Source organism: Gallus gallus, chromosome 14 (assembly GCF_016699485.2).
Source record: "Gallus gallus isolate bGalGal1 chromosome 14, bGalGal1.mat.broiler.GRCg7b, whole genome shotgun sequence".
Taxonomy (NCBI): Eukaryota; Metazoa; Chordata; class Aves; order Galliformes; family Phasianidae; genus Gallus; species Gallus gallus.
In genome coordinates, this window is record NC_052545.1 from 9,844,774 (window position 1) to 9,861,812 (window position 17,039).

General features: G+C 44.3%; 1 long non-coding RNA gene across 1 annotated transcript in view; it reads right to left on the minus strand.

Moving 5' to 3' along the window:
* Window positions 1-16,752, minus strand: part of LOC121106772 — a 115,454-nt gene extending 98,702 nt beyond the window's left edge. Inside the window, exons 1-2 of the long non-coding RNA XR_005839767.1 lie at window positions 16,471-16,752; window positions 12,822-13,624 (exon numbers count right to left, since the gene is read on the minus strand). This is a non-coding gene — a long non-coding RNA (uncharacterized LOC121106772). The remainder of the gene's footprint in view (window positions 1-12,821; window positions 13,625-16,470) is intronic.
* Between the last annotated feature and the right edge of the window lie 287 nt (window positions 16,753-17,039).

A 17,039-nucleotide genomic window follows, 5' to 3' on the forward strand; every position in this document is an offset into this window, starting at 1 on the left:
CCCAAGTTGGGGCCAGTTAAAGCTGCTGCCAGCCACAATAATGTAAATTACAGTCTATTTTACAGTACTGCTGGGACTCAGACCTCTGGCTAGAATCCCTTCTGCTAGGAAGAACTCCCTAAATAAGCCTTCCTAAACAAGCAGGTTTGTATTACTTCTTAGCAAACACATGGAGAAAAGTTACACAGGGGGGTGCCTGAATAGTTGATACCAATCCATTAAGATAATTTGAGAAATGTAACAAAATCAGATGACTACAGATGAAACTCAGCATAAGCCAATACTTCTAAAAAAAGATTTTAAAAAATCAATAAGTAGGGTATGAGGGACCTAAAGATCAGTTCACGTGAGTGGATGCTGGGAACAAATCTAGATGGGAGTGATATGGCACATAAGTTACTGTGTAAGAGAAGTTGGTGGCACCACTAGTGCACATCACCATCCTTGCCAGCCATCAAAAACTAAATGTCAAACAAACCAAGGATTCTGACTGCGTTCAGACTTTGCTTGACAAAGCCTGAAGCCAACTCTCTTGGACACTAGATTTTCAATAAATCATTTATACAAAAACGGGTACCCAAATTATTTTAAAGCAAGTTTACCAACTGGCATGACATGATAAACGCAGCATTAGCCAGATAGCCTCTGTCCTTCATCCAACCCTATTCAGCACATTATTGCATTACCTGGAAAATACACAAAACCATTACTGATGCAATTTGTGCATGGCAGCATTCCATGCCAGGAACAGCATTAATGACAGAAACAGATCTGGAAAGTTCAGTGATACTAATTTATTTGAACAAAGCACACTCAGTAGCTGTAAGTGGCACATCACCTATGTAAGAGCCAAGTACACAGGTCTCTCCAATAACATGGAAGACTGTATTTTGTCACCAGCAATTAAGAAAAGGAAATGAAAAGATTTGCACAGAACCAGCCACACATACTCCTAATGCAATGCTGATACTAATAGGGTAGAAGCAATTCAGAGATATAAATAGGAGATTAAGCAGTAAATGCAGGGATGTGGTGTTATTTCAGTACCCAGTATCCAAGATACCATAACTAAATGCTGTGAGCAGCTCTGGTGACCATATTTCAAGGACAGTATTGAAAATATATGAAGGATTCAGACCAGATTCTGAAGTTACATGGACCCTGAAAAACTTGCTATACTAAGAGGCTTCCAAAGTTCAGTCAATGCAGTTCTCCCCAGTGGTGGTAGGGATAATTCAGTCATAGTCTGCAATTACTTCCAAGAGGAGGAAACTCCGATATCACACAGCTTTTAGTCTGGTCAGAATGGATACATCCCTGAAGTGGTAAATGAAATAAATATTTCAAAGCAGAGGGCAAGTAGTCATTGGGAGCACTGTGCTGGACTACGATCAACTCTAAGAAGCTTAGGGAAAAGCATGATGATGTGCAGAGAAAACACTGTGCTCAGGCAGAAGTTCGGAGCCCTCAATCTAGCTGGACACCCACGTGAGGGAGGTGAGCTTATTGAACAATGAAATTCTTGGCTTTTTATATATAGAGAGAGAAAGAAAAATATATGTAAAAGTCAATTTTCATCTGCACCCATATGCATAACATCACCACTTATTAATGCACGTCAGTGCTTACAGAGCATTGTTTTAAGATGAGCAAGACACAGCAGGGTTTTCCTATAATAAATGCAACAGGAACAACACCTGCAAGTGCTGTGCTCATCAGAGGAAGGTACAGCATTGCTGGCTGCTTGCATCAAAGCATCCCCATCCCACTAACCTCAGCCCATCCACCATTAGTCAAACAGCCACTTGAGCCCCAACCTGTGACTCAGAAGTACTTGTGGAGGAAGCTGCTTTGCCTTCCTGAGCCATCTGTATAGAGGATGCTGGGGTCACTGCAGATTGCTTTAAAGAAACCCATAGTCACAAGACAAAGGTAACCTAATGAAGATCTGGGCTGCAAGCAGAAATATCCCTTTCTGATTATTAGCAACTCCACTGCAGTCAGGTTATCGTGCACAAGCAGAACACACAAGGACTCATCAAACCTTTATGCCTAATTATATAGAAATGAACTACCAGCTCCAGTCACGTCTGTTGTGCTTCTAAACTATCACGAGTACTTTAAACCTGTGCAGTCATTAGCTATCGTGGGGCTCGACACTTGGTCTGATTATAAGGAAGAAAAAAAATGTGACAAAGCTGCAGAGTGATGAGGTAAGGTTACAAAGGGGGAGATGTCAGAACAGCAGTTCTAATTCAAGTTTGGAATTCAACAGAAAACTTTTAAAAAAAAAGACATGTTCACACTGCAAAAGAATACACTGTTAGCACTAATGGATGCTTGCAGCATGAAATATTTCCTTTTCCAGGCAGATAAGATTTGTTAGAAAAAAAAAAATCAGTATTCATATAGGGATCTGTGTACATCCATAAAGTAAGAGAGAAGTGCGAATAGATTAGGTTTAAAACAATCTCAGGGAAAAGAGAACTCATTTTCACTATAGTTCCTCTATATCCTGCCCTCTTAAATCACGCAAAGAGCATCCATACAATCTCAGAAATCCTATTATCTCCCTGTTCCTGTCATAAATTCAGCAGTCTTTTTTTGATAAATTACATTCTTCCCTATCACATTATTTCTTCACTAAAAATTACAAGTCCCAGTTCTTAATTGAAGCCCACACTAGAAACTGGAAATTTGTTATATATTTAAATTAAAAAATACGTGTATGAAGTATAAATATACTACACACGTGTATAGATGGGATCATGCTGTGCCATTACTAAAACAGCACTATCGTTTCTATAGCTCTTAAAGAGCCTATTGTAATCTGTGATTCATATGCTTTCAGGAGTTTGACTCTCAAAGCTCTATACCTCCTTCGTTTTTCTGGTTAAAATAGATCATCTATGTGATAAATTATTCTGGAACAGTTATTCTTGTGCGGATGCTCTCAGTCTGGAATGAGATACTTTATCATTTTGATTTAGCTTTATCCATATGCTCAAAACTCTAAACGTTCCTTTCATTCCAGGTAAAGAAATTGAGAAATAACTGAATCTGTAAGCCTAACTCCAGTCTGCACAATGGATTAGAATCCAAACATTGGTGCTCTATCTTGGCCTCTCTGAGTCACTCCTGTGGCTCAGAGATGTCTTCAGTTGATGCCAAACTTCAGCCTGTCAATGTCACAGATATCCCTGTTGCTACATTTAGGACCAGAGACTCATTCAAGTTCCTTCACCCGAGCACTTCCCAGCCACAGCCCCACATCCATGACTGCTCCTGCAGCCCAATGGATACTCTCAGCCACCAGTGAGAGCAGCCAGGAGGACTGTAGTATCTGTTTTAGTCCTATAACCAAAACACAGATTCATCATTTCTTTATTAACAGTGATTTTGGCAAGATTCAATCCCATCCAGGTTTGGGCAGCAGCAGCTCAGGAAGCAAAAGGAACCCAAACAGTTCAGGAAACACCGGCATGGAACCCCCACAAAACAAGCATTCGCATGCTGTGTTGCATCCTACAGACACAACTCACGAGGCTATAGAAGTGTACTTTGCATCCTCACCTGCCCCAAAGAGGCAGCAGAAGAGTCGTGGCTGTAGGTAGGTCAGGCAGTGCTGGCAGAAACAGGCTGAGCAGTGCCAACAGCATTCCCGCAGGAGATAAGCAGCCAACTCACCTCTCTTCCTCAGCCAGCAAAAATGAAAACCCAGCCAGGAGCTTCAGAGCCTCTTTATTTAAAAAATAAATAAAATGGAAATAAACTTTATGGTGACGTTAACTAAAACTTTCTAAAATAGAACTTCCATTAAAAAGGGTAGCTAAAAGCTGATATTTCTGCAGCTGCTGCATCCTCCACCATCCATGCACTTATCGCATCCTGAAACACCCTCAGGAGGATCCACTGCCTCCCCCTGCTATAGCCCTGTGCCATTTGCTCTATTTAAAGGAAAATGGAAGGCTCATTTTTGCAAAGGCAGACTTGCCAAGAGACCACACTCCTAACAATCAAGAATAATTAGCACAAATTAAGACATGGTTTGCACACAATAGTACAAAGTCCATCTTGTACAGACAACACACTTAAGAAAGGTCACAGGGATAGAAATGAACACAGCACAGCAGAGTGAGGGCATCCCTGAGCTGACCCCAAAGGAAGAGGAAGGGCTTTAGCAAACCGCCCAGGGATGTCTGCCACCCAACTGCAGTAAGGGCAGGAGTAACCCTGCAGCTTTTTGCCCTTGGTGGTGGATACAAACACTACACTCAACACCAAGAGCAGTGTCTGCTATGCAGTCAATTAATCTGGTACTTACGTGACATATTTTAAGTCATTTCAGTGGGGAAAAAATGTATTTTTGACCTCAGAAATGTCAAGAACACAACAGGGTACTGAAAAATGATGCAAAGTTCTTAGGTAGCTGCAAACACCTCTTTCAAAAGTCATGCAAACTGGTGCTTGGAATTAACATAGTTACATATGAAATTGTTCTCACTTTAACAGAGACCATGGAGGTGTTTTCCTACCTTTTCATGCAACAATTTGCAGTGAGCGTTACCCTGCAGCACAGCTGCAAGTCCCACCAGTAGCACCGTGCTATCTCACACAGGGCCTGGGGATTTTGAAGCTGATGACCACTGTTATATCATTGCAATGCTTTTCTTCCCTTATTTTCACCAGAATAGAGGGAGGAAAGTGTGTTGAATGAGATAATGATTCCACTTGGTTGCCTGTAATTTTCTCAAGCCTGTTTCTTACCTGAGGGTGGCACAATCATAGAAAAGATTTGAATAAACTTGTTCTTCTGCATGGAGAAAAATCAGAAAGATCCTATCAGTAACGCAAAGACAGTGTGCCAGAAGGAATGGAGAGAGAGGGAGGACAAAAAAAAAAAGAAAGAAAGAAATGTAATTAAGGATACCTAATCCCTTAATGATGTAATTTCTGCCTTTAAAGCACCTCTGGTAGATACTACAAAAGTCTCACCAGAAAATCAGTGAGCACAAACCTGGCTACTGGGCCACAGATGGGGTTCACTATGGCAGACTGCAGTCAGATGCTCCCTCCATGCAGCAGGGCTTTTGCCGGGGTGTGGACATCTACTTCTGCTGCAGAAGCAGTGCGGGTTCAGTCTGCTCTGGCTCATAACACTGTGAACCTCACCTGGAGCCCTGCCACCCCCTTGCTTGCTGCCAAAAGCTTGAAATTCTTCCTCTTGCCACGTCAGCTGCATCTCTGCAGTGCCTGGTTATTTCTGGTGCTCCGTGACAGCACACCTAGGTCACCTCTTACTCACTCCCCAATCGCTCTGCACCAGGATGGCTCCTTCAGGTTACTCACATCCTGCGTGAGCAACCCCATGCTCCATCCAGTCACACCTCCCAGTGCATGTGACAGGTGACAACCTGCTCAGACTACACCATTGCTCTTCTGCCGACACCCCTGCAAGGCAGACAGTCCTGGGAAATGGGGTGCAGCAAACAAAGATGAGACTTAAAGATTGTCCAAATCAGCATCTGAAGAAAGAGTGCATTTACAGGAGCTCACCACCAGCTGTGGTTTTCAGAGTATCCACTAATTATTGGAGCACCGAGCAACACAGCTGACGATCTGAGCTGCAAGTTGAAACATTGCCCAAAAGGAGCAGATCATGGGACGGACCAACAGACAAGGTCAGGAAGGATGGGGATGGGGGGAACAGCCAGGATGGCTACCTACATGTAGATATGTAGGGTTGGGTTTTCTTGTCATATGATCAGATACAAGTAGCAGGAAGAGTAGGTCAAACATTAAAACATTATGCCATTTTATTTAAGTCTCCTAATTAGCACAACACTACATCCTCTTCTGTCTTAGCAGTAATGGACCTCAAGGACAAGGGTTTGAAGGACAGGGCAACAACTGTACAAAATCCTATCCCAGGGCTCTCATTAGCTCCAAACAGGTGACGGGCATCGATGCAAACACAAAACAACGTCAACATGGGTTTTGCAAGCTAAACCAGTGCAAATTAGCATGAAGCAGCTGGACACAACAACACCCTCAGCAGAGGCACAGAAATTAGAGTCAAGGAGAACTTCAGGAAACACAGGCAGGCACACAGACAGTCATGTCAGGGGTGAGTAAGGCAGAAGGAGCTGGTACAGGCTGAAGGAGGACCGGGTGAGCTGCACTCACGTCACATCCCCCAGGCAGCATGTGCAGCCAGCCAGGGGCAGAATCACAAGTGAGTGAACATGGGCACTGGACTGACAAACTCATTGCTCCCCTGGTAGTTTCTATCCTGCAAAGAAATGCCCACTGAAAATATCTAACTATACTGGGGATTTATAGAGATGAGGTCCTCAGAAAGGCAGATTCTGCTGTTTTGGGAAGATCTCAGTGCCTGATAAAAACTACATGAGTCACCAGTGGACACAGAGAGATTGGCTAGAGCAGGCACAGAAGACTCACAGTGAAATATCTCAACTAAATATCCCCAAACACCATTTCCAGTACTGATATCTTCAACTAGAAGCAGTCTTTCTCCAAGCAAAGGTCACTGACAGAGGTTGCACCAGATTCAGCACATGCTCATTTCGGTGCTCAGTCTCTCCTCAACCAGTTTCCCTTTCATATGGCAAGGGCCATACGGATGGCCAAAAATTCCCTTCATCAATACATGCTAAGGGAAGGAGACCACAGGGAAGTTATGCAATATATTCACCTACCATTCTATTCAGACAAATTCCACCATTATGTTGCAAGCTGTAGGAGGAACCACATATATACGTGGCATACCTGCTTGGACAAAAATTAAGGCTGCTTGATCTTATTTGTCTAAAGATTGCGCCATGAGCTCAAACCATTGGAAGGATGGCACCAGTAATGTTGGCAAGTAAAGACACTGGAATTTTTAACACAGTTTTAAAACGTGCATTGCTGTTACAAGAGCCTCCCTCTCTCTTCTTACTTTCATCTCACTGCATTTTACCCTGCTCATTTTAGCTTATCCCATACATCCCCTTCTCACATGCTGCAAACTGCCTTTGTCACATCCTGCTTTGCATTTGATGCACCAATCATTTCTCTTGTTGTCCTAGAACATCCAGAAAAATAAACTTGAGGAGGACAACAAATTTGCCTTTAAAAGTAAATACTGTCCTAGTAGCACTGTTTTCTGCAGTACACCACTGTAACGCTGTAACACAATGGAAAGTACAGCAATGACAGCAGAGTAGCAAGGTCGTAGGCTGAAACAAGGGAGAACATGCTCAAATGCAACAACCAAGAGCACAGAAACAAAGGAGAGCAGCTGCTTACCTCAGAAGGCCTCAGGTACATGGGAATCTCCAGTGATATACCCTCACCTCCACTGCCAGGCAGTACATGAGGTCTGGGAAGGGGTGGATCCTGGCTCCAGCCCTTCCAGTCAGTCAGGTACATTGCATGCACCTGAGCACCCATGGGTTGGCCCTGCCTTCCCACCAGGTGCTCCATCACTGCTTCAAGCCATGACTTAGCATTTCGGCTACAACTATTATGTACAGAGTATATCTTTGGCTATTTTTCTTTTTAAAAGTCTCTATCCTTGCTCACAAGCCTTTGAAGGCTGTGCTACATGATCTGGGGAGGAAAGTGAACAAGCTTGGCTGAGTCCAATATTCCCTATCAGAAAGTTTCAGGAGGACAGCCTGCAAGGACAAGAAATAGGTGTGTGAGCTGTGGAAATGGTTCTTTAAGGAAGAGATAAGCAGGTCCACTGTGAGGCAGCTGTCTGAAATCTATAGCATGTATCAGGGGAATAGTAAGGGACAAGGCTCCTGATCCAGAAGTAAAGACTTGTTGGCTTTTTTCCTAAGTTCACAGAGCACATAAACCCTAAAAAAATCCTATTGATGTCACTTCTTTCCCCCCCTTCTTCCCTCCCCTTTCTTTCCTGCCCATTCATGTAACTACAGTTCAATAAAATTAAAAGTAAAGTTCCAGGCTCTCTGCTGTGATTGCAGAAAATTTGCTCTCCACACTAATGTGCAAAAAGCCTTTTCAGACTGCAGAGTGCCACCTAGACGACAGAAGGAGGATTTGCTGAGAGTCAGCCAACTGAAGGTAATAAATCCTTTGGGGGTGCATCGCAGAATGCCTACAAGATGCTTTTCAGAACAGATCTTTGCAGACTGCAGATGTTTTGTGGCAGGGTATGGGGTTTTTTTCAGTACTAAAATACCCCTGTGACTGAATGAACAATGCTCTCAAACAGCTTGCACGATGAAATGAGAACCCTTTTAGTTTAGCATTTGAATATTTATGCATCCAGAAAGAGAAATATTTTACATCCTTATTTTTTTCTAAGTCTTCAAGGGTTCACCTATTTCAGACAGGCACTGAATCAGGACCATCCTGAGGCTGGAATTCCAGGCAGACCTTCATAAAAGGAGGCACACAGATTGGCACAACTGAACCCTAACGAGGTTCTGCAAGTTAATAAGTCTTTTGCATATATGGAAATATTTGCGAATGAAGAGATATAGAAGGAATGGGCTCTACAAGCAGTTGAAAACAAGCTAGACACTGCCTATCTCATGAATGGAAAAAAAATACAGCAGATGTACCAGATGAGTCAGAACACGTAGAGCCCTCCCTTAACACCCACAGCTGAACTCTCTTACCATCCCCAGGTGACCACCGTGCCCCTGAAACAAACAGGAGCACAGGAGAGTGATGAAATGATGAATACTTACAGAAGTGCCAGTGGGTCCATGGCCCATCAAGAACACCACAGAACGTGCAGTGACGTCTCAAACACACTTGTGCAGGATCCAAGCAGGCCTCGGATGACCAAGGGGTGCCTCCTGGCTTAGGTGAGCCTGAGCTCAAGGTGATGCCACAAAGATCAGTGAGTCTTGTGCATCCGTGTCAAAACTCAGCCTGATATTCATCAGTTAAACTAAGCAGCAATGAAATAGCCAAATAATGCCTCCCATGAAGTGAAAACATTTAGAAGACAGGCTGCTCCAGAAGGACTATTATTTCGGACCATCACTACAGTCTTTCTTCTTTGCTGTCTGCATACCTTCATGTAGTGCAGGAACAAATTTCAAAGCAACTTGGAAGAGGAATGAACCAGCTTCTGCTACCTAAGCCTTGTTTCCCATCCCTCTACCACACTTTGATGGAACCAAGGAGCCGAGAGGCAGGATCTAGGTTCAAAACACTCTCTCCCTTGATTGATGAGAAACTGAAGGAATGAACTGGCATTAGTTCAGTGTCAGACCTCCTTGGAAGCTTCAGGCTGGGTTAGAGGGCTATCCCAGTCCATAATTACACTGACAGCTTCACTAAGCTTTACTTTTAGTCTAATTAAGATGTATTAGAGTGAAAACCAAATAGAACTTGTTCTTTTCTGACACTACAGGCCCTTCACTTGTGCAGAGCAGAAGACCAAGAGTTGAAAATTAAGAAATTATGGGAAAAGAGGATTGTGCCCAGTGTTTTGACTCAGGGCAGGGAGCCTTTCACCAGCGCACCACCAGTGGAGCTGTCAGACAGTGGGACAGCAGCCAGAGGGACACAGCCTGGCCAAGCACTCCCTGCCTGCTGGTTAGGGGCTGTGCACTAATTGCTCTGCAGTACATTGACCATTAATGCTGTGAAGTAGGCAGGAAATTCAGTGCTTTGTAGTTTCTGGTGGTTGAAGGGCGGAGGAGAAGCAGAAGGTGTTGCCTTGCAGGGTGAAAGACTGCACACCTTTACAATCTGAGGAGAAACAGTGATAGCCTGAAGTTCTCTTGGAATACACGAATGTCGCCTTAGTTTTTGTATTAAATGCTTAATACGGGTGCTAACTAGAGATGCTCTGGGGCAAAGTTTAAAAAAGAACAGACTCATAGGAGCCATACCAATAGACATCCACAGATGAATTTGCAAATGTGAAATGGAAAAGGGCAAATTCTCAGCGGGTGCAAGTTAGCCCCAACCCTTTGCTTTCCCTACCTCCAGAGAGAGAAAAACAAGAAAGGCAGTTCATTCACTCCCTTATTTTAGGCTCTTTCCTTATATTAGGAACGTGATATGAAGACAGTATGCGCTGAGATGCAATAAATCAAACCTTGGGTCTTGTTCTGGATGAGCGATGCGACTGCAGAGTGTGTGGCTGCAGCATTGTGCTGAGCCCTGCACGACTGCTGGAGTGCCAGTGCCCTCTCCTGTTCAGTGTGCACCAGCTCTCCCTGCTCGTTTCACAGCATGTTTGCGTATGTTCAGAGGCTGGTGGCAAATATTCCCAAACATAGCCTGACATCCTGCTACAGAGTAATAAAAGGCTGCTAAAAGAAACATGAGAATGCAGCAGAACTTACCAGGGCATTGCATCCTTTCCATCACAGTCCTGATAAATTAACACTGGCATTAGGCCATTTCAGAAGAAATAATTCTCAAACTATCTAATTCCATTGAGCACAGCAGGCTTGGATCTTCCTTCCAAAGCACATCTTCAATGACATTTGGTTATATTTTCTGAGGCTGTAATTTCAATTCCAGCCACCACCAAATATATTCATAAAATGATGATTCAAGAGGAAACCGAAGCAAAGGGAAGTGTGCTGGCAGACCTGAAGTCAGGGTGGCTTGTGCTCCCCTTATGCCTGGACTGTCTTTCAGACTTTTCACATCATTCCTTAGTGACAGCAGCACGGACTCATCCTCAGTTCACCACAGTAGCAAAAGCAGTGGCAATGCCATAAAATGTTTCCCAAAAACTCGTTTGTCAGCTATCCCAAGGATTTCTCACAGATTGCTTTGACAAAGTTACTTTCAGGTCTAATATTATCACTCATGCTAAAGCAGCTGAGGGAATCAAAGGAACAAGCAGCAAACCTGTTCTATGTTGGAGGAGGGGATTATTCCCAGAGACAAGGCTCCTCAATGCCTTAGGATGGACAAAAATTATATAGAGCAGGTGAAAGACCAGAACTGTTACTGACATGTCAGAGGGAATTTATCCTGTACCATCACTGCCTGGAGTCATGTGGTAAGGGCTATAAATGTAGAAATTTCAGATGCTGGGCTATTACAATAAGCAATTTCTAACTCTCATTCTTAGAAACACTTGGGGGTATGGTACTTAATGGCTCAAACCTTAGAAGATGAATAAAAAGACCCCAAACTCCCCAAAATGTACTCAGCTGAGTAAGTGCTTCAGCAGTATCTGACAACTAGAGCACATTAGCAGCCTTACAATGCAAACCAAACAGTGAAGATATTCCCATCATGTGGGATTTTCTGGTTACCGATGGTACTTCTATCCTCAGAGGTTACTGTTTCTTTCACATCACAGTCAATGCTACAGTGTCAACATAATCCCAGGTTTTCCAATAGCCAGGGCTGCATCCAGTTGATGGCTAAGGGAGGGAAGGATGCAATAAAAAACTGCTGCACGTTCATTGACTGAAACTAATGGAAGAAATGCAGACTGTCTCATTTGCCCAGACAACACACAGTGTCTCTAGAAACATTTCAAATTAATTTGCTTTTTCTATGTTTTCTGATAGTGGATTTTTTTCATTACTGTATGAAAAAGAAACAGTGATCGGTACGTCTCCCTTCCCATCACCTCTGCACCTCTTATTAACAAAGTAGTAGTTTTGTTTTGCTCCCATCAATCTAAAATTACATGCAAATCATTAGGCAAGCTAATGAAGACAATACTAATAAACGGAAAACATCGACAGCAAAAAACATGCAAGATAAGCAACACAAACATATTTAGTGTATTTCACCTTCAGCAAGCTTGCTAGCACATTTGTGCATGAAACAGGAGCACTGCAGGCAGCACAGAGCTTTGGTGATACCACTGCCACCAGCACAATGGGAAATCATCCCATGGCTGTTGCTGTAGGCTGTACCTGTTGGAAATCACACTCTTCAGGGGTTGCTCTGTCTTCTAAACCTAAACTGCTGCCAGTGGACCAGTTTGACTAATCTAAGCATAGGGCTCAGGTGAACTGGTAGATGCTTTTCACCCTCTAAAAGTGGCTTTTGTGCCATTCTCATGGCTTTAGTCTTATTCTGATCATCTCCAGCAACAACCAGGAAGGGACAATGCAAGAACAAAGCCTTTAGAATTAGAAACCAGGGGCCAGAAGGGACCTCTGGAAACTGTCTGGTCCAACTGAATTAGTGATGGGCAACCATAAATAGAATATTAATATTAAATATTGTTCTTTATATTTCTCCTCTGCCATAAAGCATAAAATTAACAGGGTGAGCCAAAAGTTCATACCAAAATGTTTCCCAGTATATTGGCAGCAATATTTCTACACATTCTCCCTGTCTTTAAAAGTTACAGTAACCCGTATGGCAGCTTAAATCAATTCTGCTTTGTACTCCGCCACTTAGAAGTAACAGATAAAGCTGCTCTGCTATCAGATGTCAAATTTCCTGCCACTTTCTTTCTATAAACCTATTTACAGGCAGTGCCTTTTGCCAGTGGTGACGTGGTCTGGAGTTGACAGCCCACAGAGAAGCAGAGCTGCTCTTAGGAAAGAGGAGGACATCACACCAAGTGAGTTTAGGTTTAGAAGTCAGTAAAGGTGTTTGCATAATATAATCAGGGTTAGATGGAGTCCAAAATGAGTCATGAAGCAATGGTTTGTGGATGTTACTGTACACACAAATAGACCTACAATAATCTTCTTCAGAAAAGACCATCAATAGATTTCCACAGTCTATGGATGTTAGCAGTATGTACAAGTGGGAAATAATGCCACAGGATTCTGACAAAAATTAATCCTAAAGTAAAATATTAAGGGAAAGTTGTAAGTCAAGGAGCCTACCTGTACTGACGTACTGAAGTGCACTTCTGTTAGACCGGGTGGAGCAAACTGTATCTTCTACTGAAAACACAAAGTCTAGGATCTTCTGGACTGGAATGGCAGCAGTTGAACTTGGGGCTTCCTTGAGCTGGTTCATGTGCTGTAAGAGCAGGCATCATCTATAGGGTACCAGCCAGGGCAAAACCCAGGGCATGGATGGAGCCATCCTTTCAGGATGTAATGAGGACTGAAAATGGGCATTAAAGGTCAGCACATCCCCTGCAGCTGAGACACACTGCAGCTCCATATCAGCCAGCACAAAGCAAATTCAGAGCACTGTTGACAAAGTCTACAAAAACTCCTTTTTCTTGAAATTCTTCCCCACAACCCTCCTTAAAACCAGAGGAGGCTGATGACAATGTCATTTGCTGTAGTACATAAACGTTATGTAACCAATGAACTTTAGAATCATTTATACCACAAAAGGTCTCTCCTGAAATTTCCACTTACAGCTGATGTCTGTGCCTAACAAGCTGCTTCTCCCGATGAAATCACTGCTGACACTCTCCTTCCACCTGCCTCAGGAGCATGGTTTTCAGCCACTTCTCAGGTCCGAGTCCTCAGTGCAGCTTTAGGCAACGGTTGTCCCAGTGAAACAGCATCTGCATTCAGCTCAGATGAGGCATGTGGCTGGGGCTATGGCATCACCACCACAGGAACAACTCTATCCCTCGTGTTTCCTCTTCAGAGAGCCTCTTCAGCAAAGCACTCGCTTTTTCTCTCATTAACAGCCAGAGAGCATCACTTCAAGGTATATCTATAGTCTGTATAAATAAAAACACGATGTATAACATTTATTTGTGAAGTCAAAAATGTATTCACACCAGACTTGCCTTCCTTAGTGTTCAAAGTAACTGAAAGCAGGAAGTATCTAATCGCTCACCAGCACATTTTAATCTGTAATACTTAATAATTATCCCCAATAACTACATCTACATTAACAAATACAGACAAAAAGGTTAAGTTCAAAGCATGCTGAAATCAATACTGCATTAACAATATTCCTTTGAGATAATTCTGAAGAAAAAACATACAATAAGAAATGCCAGCTTGACATTCCTCTAACAGAATCACCCGCCTATGAGTACTGCAGGACTCCAAGAAGGGTTGCAGAGAGGGTAAAGGCCTCCAAGGAGAAACTTTAAAAAATGGGAGAAACCTTCAGGGCTGCAAAGCATAAATTCTGCCACATACTTCTGAGGGCAAGGGAAAAAGATGGGACTGAAAATTAAGGAAATTATGAATGGAAGAATTTTTTGGTGAGCAGATTCTTCTGCTTTCTTTTAGAGGAAATATTTTCTTTCAACTTCTTATCATTCTAAACACTGCTTGAAATCAATTCAAAAGTGATTTTTCAAGTAAATTTTCAGGGGAAAAAATATGCAGAGCAGCCCAAGTCACCCCACCTAGGCAGGAGTCCTGCATGCACAGGGAGACCCAGGACTACAGGATCCTCCTCCTTACTATCCCCTCACCTGGGTAAAACTGGCTTGTTGGTGCCACACAGAGACAGGGGCTTCCAAGTGAAGTTGTTTAAACCTTCGGAGAGGCTAGTGGCTGGGACAGAGAAGGGCAAAGCCACTGACAGGGCTGTCCAGAGCACTCAACTCCTAACCACTCCCAGCAAGGTATGGAAGCACTCACAGGAGAATACAGGGGGAAGGGATGTGCAGGAACGGAAAGTAGACTGACAGCAAATGTGCAGCACATCCTTTGTTTTATTACCGCCATAAATAGTTAAAAATAAAAGGCAGTTTAAAAATACATACTTGCTTCTCTAGGACAGAAATAATTCCCATTCCAAAGTACACATGCTTTTGCAGAAGCCATTACTTCAATGAGGAAGATCACAGCAATATAACTGCAGAAGAGTTACAATACATACTGCAGCTATTAGGTGCTGATTTCATGTATACCAGTGGATCACAAAACAGCCCTGGAAGACACTCTTCATCTGGCTCTGATTGTGAAAGCCAGCTAGGAAGAACTTAAGACTACATGTAAATTCATTTGACCAGGAATTCGAGCTTGGGGTAAAATACCAGCTGGATTTACTGAGGTCTTTAACTCATACACCAAGGTAAGCTGAGGGCAAACTCACACAGCTTTACTAAACTTCAACAGGCTCAAGTTTAAAGCAAAAAAGTGATGGGCTCTTTTGTTGGGCTTTATGAATATAAAGTCTGTGGAAAGTATTCTGGAAAACAATTTCAGTCACACCTGAACTGGAACCGAACAAAAAAAATTCCTTTCCTTTGATGTCCTTGATGTGGGGTCAGAGCCATTACTGCAGATTTCAGGCCAAACTGAACATCTGTTTCCAAACCATGCTCCCAACCCAGGCAGAAAGTGGCCTGAAGCCAGGCTTTGGCTCGGGTTTTCCCGAAGTATGTGCAAAAACTTCCTGGATCTACAGTAAAAACGGTGGGGGGGGGGGGGGGAGGGACACGCCTGTTTCATCCAAAAGCAAACCAAAGAACTTTGTAACACACAAAAGCAAAGAACTTGGTGAGGTGCACAGACGTGCCCCTGGAGCCACTTAGCAGAACGCTGCATGTGCCACGAGGGCCTCAGCCCGAGCCCAGTGTCCTCCAAACACCGAACACCACCGGCTGCACAGGTACTCGTGCAAACAACTGCACGTGCTTGAGTGCGTGTAAAGGCCAGCTTGAGCACAGTGCTCACTCCACAGCCACCAGCAGAGCCGAGAACCCCCCTCACCCCCCAACACCACGCTCACCCCCCAGGCACAACACGCTGCCCGCTCCCAGCGGTGCCATCTTGTAAGCCCGCCTCCATGGGTGCGCGCGTGACCCCCCCAGGCCCTTCAATACCCCCACCCTGCACGGGGGGTAAACGTTCTGTAAAACCCTATGGAAAGTATGTGGAGAATGTGGATGCCGGTGTGTCTGAGCGGCAGTTTTTGCAGGCTCACACCCTAGATGGCAGCACAATTCAAAGAATGCGCCTCAGCGCCCATCCGGGCCCCTCCCGCCCCGCTGTGCCGCCATCCATCTGCCCGCAGCGCCCTGCAAACCCTGCCTGAACGCCTCGATCTTTAACAGCTAAAATCTGTTAGCCCGAGCAAAAGGTGCCAGGTGTGAGCCGAGGTGTTTCTTAACGCTTGGCAGAAATTAAAGCTGTGATGACGCTGCTGGGCTGCACACGGGAGCAGCTGTGCAGGAGCAGCGCGCTGAGGGAACAGCCGCTCCCTCAGCCACAGTAACGGTCATAAAGACGGCGGGAAGGCACCGCCGCGGCGTAACGAAGCGGGTGAACCTCTGGGTGAAGAAAGAATAAAGTTCAAGGGAGTCCCGTCTTATTTACCTGCTGAGGGAAAAGATGCCCGCGTCAGCCAACGCGTTGCGCCGGGGGGAGCTGCCAGGTGCAACGACGGGGCTCAGCAGGAGCACCCTGCAAGCCGCAGGGCACGGAACGGGAACGGTGACCTCCCACAAAGCAGGCAGGGCGTGGCTGTCCGGGTGGGGTGTGCAGATGGCCGCTTCCAGCCACCAGGTGTTACCCCCCTCCTCTGGGACGGGGCGATGGTGCCTGCTGCCTCACACCGAACGTTTCTTCCCTCGCCTTTTGATCCACTCCACAGCCTCACCTGGGGATCCTGCGCTGCCATGAGGGGTCACAGCCGTGCCTCGTCTCTGGGAATATATTTCTCCAGGCCTGGGGCCGTGTAGAAGAAAAGCACGCGGTTTATTCCACCTCTCATTCTGAAGGAGCATTAATATTTTACCATCGGTGCATGCTGACTTTCCCCATCTTGCACTTCTTGGTCTTGTCCTGTATGGAAGCAAAGTTCAAAGGAAAAGAAGGGATAGCAAAGAACGTTGTTTGATTTGCAATATATTCCTGAAGTTTCATTATGTGAAATGGAAAGCATGGTTATTTGATTCCCTGTAGCACCAAATTAAATGAAAAGCACTGTCTTGGCCATATCATCCTGTGTCTTACAGCTGTCTTAGAAGAGTTAACTTTGAGCAGGATATGCAAGTTATTTTTGTATGACAGTGTTCTGATTATGGAGATTACAACAACACTACTGATTTGTTTGAAGGATTAAATGTATGAAACGTGCAGGATTAACAAAAAGTGACAGTTTCAGTACCAAGGGCCTGCAAAGTTGCCATCAGCCACTGAGAAAGTAGGAAAGCTGTCTGTCAAGAT